The following is a 6,000-nucleotide window of genomic DNA, read 5'->3' on the forward strand; positions in this document are numbered from 1 at the left end:
GACATTCTTATTGATTTCCACGAGAAACTGTCAATTGAATTCCATAAAAGCGCATCAACAAATTTGATTTGACGTGTCGATCAAAAGTTGTTCATTTTGAACGAAGAAATTGTCATCTAATTATACTGCAGCCATATACAAAATTGTCGAATTTTTTAAAAGAAATAAACGGGGATTAAAGGACAACCTAAACCATAGCAAGAAAAAAAAACCTAAATGTAACTGATTATCTAAAGGGAAATAAGGGAGATCCCACAGTACCTGTTACATAAGCCATTTTAATAAGTTTAAGTATTTACTTTGTCAGGGATCTCCCTGTTTGTGATGTGGTTTATTTGTATAAGTTTTTGATTCGTCATTAATAAATGACATTATTTCGTCAATGACCATTTAGTTGTTTTTTAAGGTAAAAAATTAACAAGCTGCAGTTCATAGATGGAACAAAAGATTTAAGTCTATTAATGGAATAAGCTTTATTGGTAACTGTTAAGATCAATGCATGGGCATAAAGGGTTTTATGCTAATCCAGCAAAGCCAGCCACTTTCGAATCAGTCCTTTTATCTCATTTAAAGGGGCATGGTCACGATTTTGGTCAAAAATTATTTTCCCGATTTTAATGTTTATAATGCTTCAGTAAGGCATTTTTATTAAGCAACCAAAATTTAAGTGTCATATGTTGAGATATAAGCAAGTTACAGAGCTTACAATTCTTTGCTATGTAAACAAAGCTTTTGTTTACATTTTGAACGTTGAAGTGAAAACTCCAGTTTTAGACCGAAAATGAATGTGGTAAACGTAAACATCTGTTTATTTATGCTTAAAATGAACAAGAAGACGGAAAAATCAGCTAGAAAAAGAGCTTTTACCGGTATATTGAACTAATGTAAACAAAAACAGGGCACGAGCCTTGTTTACATGACAAATAATTGCGAGCCCTGTATCTTGCTTATAACTTCACTACTGACTCTCCAATTTCATTTGGTCATTGGAAATGCATTCCTAAAGCATCGTAAATAATAAAAACAGAAAAATAGAATTTGACTAAAATCGTGACCATGCCCCTTTAACGTAGCTCGCTGGTTTGCTGACGTCACAATAGGAATCGACGTAATCACTTGACTTGTAAATACACACGACATTTGGTTCCGCCTTGGTGGTCTACAAATTAACCATCAAATTTCCCTTGAATTTTTTCATACAATGTTTTTAGCTATAAACTGTTTTTAGTATAGAACAAACCTACTTACCTACTTAGGGCATTTTTCTATAATTCTTATATAGAACTCTTCTCTTAAAGGAGATCATTACAGTATAAAAATGGCAACTACCATCAAGACCTCTTCAACAATAAAATGTTTTCTTTGAGAATTCATGCGGGATATGAATGTGGCGACATTACAGAAAAAATAAATAACCTGCGTTGTTTATATTTACACTTTACTTTTTAAATTTTTTTTTTTTAAAAAATGCTACTAAAAAGTAAGATAATCAAACAATCCCCCGACATGAATCTATGGATGAGTTTATTTTACAAAGCATCGAAAAGTTAAAAATAAACAGCGTAGTTTAAATAGATATATGCATTTAAATCATAGAAAAAAATTAAGTACAACTTGAATCTAAACATTCCGTTTATAAATCTATGAACAGCACCGAGAAATAAAATATACTTCTTATATAGTACATATAATTTAAAACCCTTTTCAAATGGAATAGCTTTGTTTATAGTCAGGCGCGCTTTTTGGAAATTTATTACCCTGATAGACCACTGAAGTCGATGAAACACTTCTGTTTACAGGACAGATGGGGGTTTGTTATAGCGATAATGAATGCGGATATGGGCATAATTGTAAATATCCATTTTGTGACACCTCTTCCAACCAATGCCATTGTGGACGTAAGATTCATTTTATTTACTTATGATGCATTATTTACGCTAGAACACGTTGTTAATGCTGTAATATTGCTAAAATGCACTCAGTTTAAACATATGTAAAATAAATAAATTTCTAGTTTAGTAAATTAATTCATAAGTCAACAAGACTTGTTAAATCTAATATATTTCTCGCCTGTCTCTGTTCGTACAGTTTTAGATGAACGCTACCCTTGTAGTAAATGATATACATTATATTCTCACAAACAGTTTGTATTCTTAGATCTTCCATTATCATATCCAAAAGTAATATTGATATGCATAAAACATAAAAAAAAGTCCTGCGCCTTCAAATGGTATTGCCCTGTCTCGAATCCAAGACACATTTGTGTTAAAAAAGGTGTTAAAAAAGACATTTGAGAGACATTCGAATTCGCATTGTCTAAATTCACCTGCTGAAAACAAAGGTTAAAAGGGAGTAAAAAAGTGAGGTGAATATTTCCCTGTATAGAGTATATGTGGAGCCTATCATGTTTACTCTATATTGCAGAGCTTGGTTGCGTTTATCTTGAGACATTGTTCTTGTGTATGCATCTCATTGTCATGATATATTATATAAATTTCGTGTATCATAAACTACATGACGTCTTTCTATTTTAAAACACCAAAAGACATCAATGTGCTAACAAGTTTGTTTTAGACGATTCAACCCGGAATCGAGTCCAGTAGTCATAGCCTGTTGTATTCAATGTCTTATAAAGAATTGCCTCCAAACCACCAGCACTGCTCCTCAGATCACGACTGTACAATTTCAGGGAGCCATTGTGGCTCGGGAGTTCACACCCATTGTTTTCATGGCCTTTGCTATTGTCTAGGTAAGATAAGGAATTAAATCTAAATACTTTTCTTTAATTCAAGAGGACTGTTTTTTATCGGCTCAATTCAGAATGCAATCGGTAATTTCTGATATCAATTGGTTAAAACCACCAAAAACTTATAAACAGATATATAATGCATTTAAAAATATATTTGTTATCAAATCTTAACATTCCAAGCTTTATTAAGAAAGGACTATATATGATATGGGCCTAAAATGGCCCCTAAAATGAACATCGTCATTTTACTGTAATTCTGTGGGTTTTTTTTGTACAAATATATATGTGATGTTTTTACATAATGTCCATTTTGATTCAGCTGCCCACAATTTAGAAGTATGACATCGTAAAGACAGCCTTTTCCCGCCATTTTTGCATTTTTATCATAAAACAGCGTTGTTTTCTTTCATAAAACATAAGACGGAGAGATCGGAGGCTTTGAAAATAATATAATTTGATTTACTAAATAACTAACAGGTGATTCTGCTTAATGTTGTAGGCGACTCTTTAGAGTGTTTTGAAGACTCTCATTGCGCAAGCCATAACTGTAGTGGCAAGGGGACACCTACTTGTGAGAATGAAACATGCGTCTGTATTGGTGAGTTTAAGGAATAGATGCAGGTAAAAGAGATCAAATTTGATAAATAGACTGTACCTTAAAATGATGGTAACAATGTAGAAAGAAGCAAAAAAGAATAAAAAAAGAATTAAGAATACCGTAGAAAAAGGTGAAACAAAAAGTACATCTAGGGTAACGAGAAAAGAATAATGACCAGAAAGGAAGACGAAGAAAATATTCAGATTATTGAAGGAAAAAAACCCAAAAAGTATTTAATATCTATAAAAAAAGAGAGGAGTAATGATATAGAATGTTTGTAGATAAAGTCAGTCTGTAAGGGTTTTTATACTTTTTCCTAAGGAGGGGCATAGCCCTAATGAGTCGTTTTCTCGTGCTTATCTCTATTTTTCTTTAGTTTCAACAGGAAAGTAGCGACTTTAATATTTCCCCTTTTTGTTTTTCTTATTGGGATTGTCACTGTCATGTAGAGACACTTAATTAAAAGAAAAGAAAAGAATTGTTGTCATGACATCAACGTGAAGAGTTGTTGGAAAGATGAAAAACAAAAACGTAGATGGTTATGTTTTTTGTACGCATTTACTTTGTATATGCCGTGGCCGAATTTTTTTCTTAATTGTTTTTCTTAATAAATTTGTTAAAAAATGAAATCATGAATTAACTGGCTTGATATTTAGAGGAGTGGATAGGTACGGAAAGCTAAACTGAAATAATTATATATGGCCTAAGCTGAGTAAAAATATTACAAACTTTTTGGCTTTTAACTGTTTGCATTTATTCTTTCAATTGAAAGTATTTCAATTTTTACATACTTTTAGTGTTAACACTTAATCGCATATACATTTACATGCCCAAGGATTTTTTAAATTTGAAAATGGGGAGGGGTTGTTGTGCGACGTATTCCTTTTCTGAATTTAATTCTTCATGTCAAATTTCACTATAATTTTTTTACGCTGTCAAATATAAGTTTCTATATAATATGTAAATTTCATGTAAAGTATAGATGTACTCCATCACTTATTAGGTTTATAACCAATTTTGGTTTTTTGTGTCAACTTTTATGATCAAGTGAGAAAAATCCCTTTTAAAAAAAAAAACATTACTCATTCTCATAGAGAAAACGAATTTTCAAACAGATATTTTGGAATTAAAAGTACTTCCTACAGGTATGATTTTATAAAAAATCTCCCATAGGATTTAAAATTATTAAATTTTAAAATAATTTCTCCTTTAAGATTAAGTAATTTCCCATTGGATATCTTGTTAAAAGTAACTAGCTCACCCCTATTGCATGTACAAGACACACTAAAGACGATATGGCTGTAAATTTTAAGGCAATAATTATCATCTTTCATTATAAAATCATTGATAAAAATATTAATTGTTACGAAAGAGCACCTTTAAGCGAGTGCAATAATGCAATCTTGGCGCTGGCTTAATCATTCGGCACTGTGTTAAAATGCTCTTAATTAATATCAGAGTCTAATCTAGTCTAATCTATCTACATGAACTGATATGAAATAATCTAGAAGTCCAGTTAGGGGCTTGATATAGATTTAATCTTGCCAGTGACGAACTTTAGACTAAGCACGACTTTTGTCACGTTTTACCAATTTATGCCCCTAGAATGTTATAATTACAATAGCAAGCTCATTCTGTATCGTTATAACCTGTTGCATGAACCTGGCCATAATAAACACAATTTTCCCAAGCAATTAAAGAAGGACAACAATTGCATCTTCGTAAACACGTATATACTGAACTTTTTAGTACAAGCTGTAATGTATGTTAGAGTTATTTTTCTTGGATACAAGCCCTCCTGTAAGAAGTTGATGAAATTTGATTGTTAATACACAGTGATGTTGTGAATTTAGTTTGCACTACAAAAACATAATCGTTTTAATGGAATATAGTCGCAATTTGAGCTAACAGTTTTACTGTTTAGTTGACAACCAGGTTTATTTTGGAATTTGTTACATTCGTTTAAGAATGATGCCATCTAAGTCACGTTGTTTTTTTTGTTTGAGGATTGAGAATGGGCAAACCTCAAAAAACGGAAGGGCAAATTGTGACAGGTCTACCAATCTTACACAACAGTGCAACACCGATCATTGTCCAATAAAATTTACAAGCCTTTTAAATCACTGTTTGCTAATTTTCTTAATAAATACACATATCTGTCAAAGAAAAAGAATTAAAATCAGTACATGACAGCAATTCGAGGATTCTTTTTTTTTTTTTACAAGAATCGTCATAATATCCGGAAAAGTTAACAAAAACTAAAAATACGTTTTAATTGGAATTTAAAATAGTAACAGCTTACATCTTTTATCGATTTTAAAATGCAGGGGACTCCTAGCACAACATCATTATCCAGGTTCTTTTCATGTCGTTTACATTGCGAAATCCCTGTAGACTTTTTTTGTTGTGAATAAAGAGCTGAAGAGATTAAGAGGGGGATGAAGGATCAAAACACCTTTCCATTCTAGCTGATGAATGTTGGTTAGGCACAAAGGTATCAAAGATTATTGAAATATCAAGCTTTTGTTTAAGCAAAAATTTCGGGCAGAGAATATTAGGTATAGGTTCATCCATATAAGGATGCAGTTGACCGGATATAATCTCCTCTTTTGGCATATTCACATGTCTTTTCTTATATCATTGCTCTTCATTT

This window comes from Magallana gigas, chromosome 7 (assembly GCF_963853765.1).
Source record: "Magallana gigas chromosome 7, xbMagGiga1.1, whole genome shotgun sequence".
Lineage (NCBI taxonomy): Eukaryota > Metazoa > Mollusca > Bivalvia > Ostreida > Ostreidae > Magallana > Magallana gigas.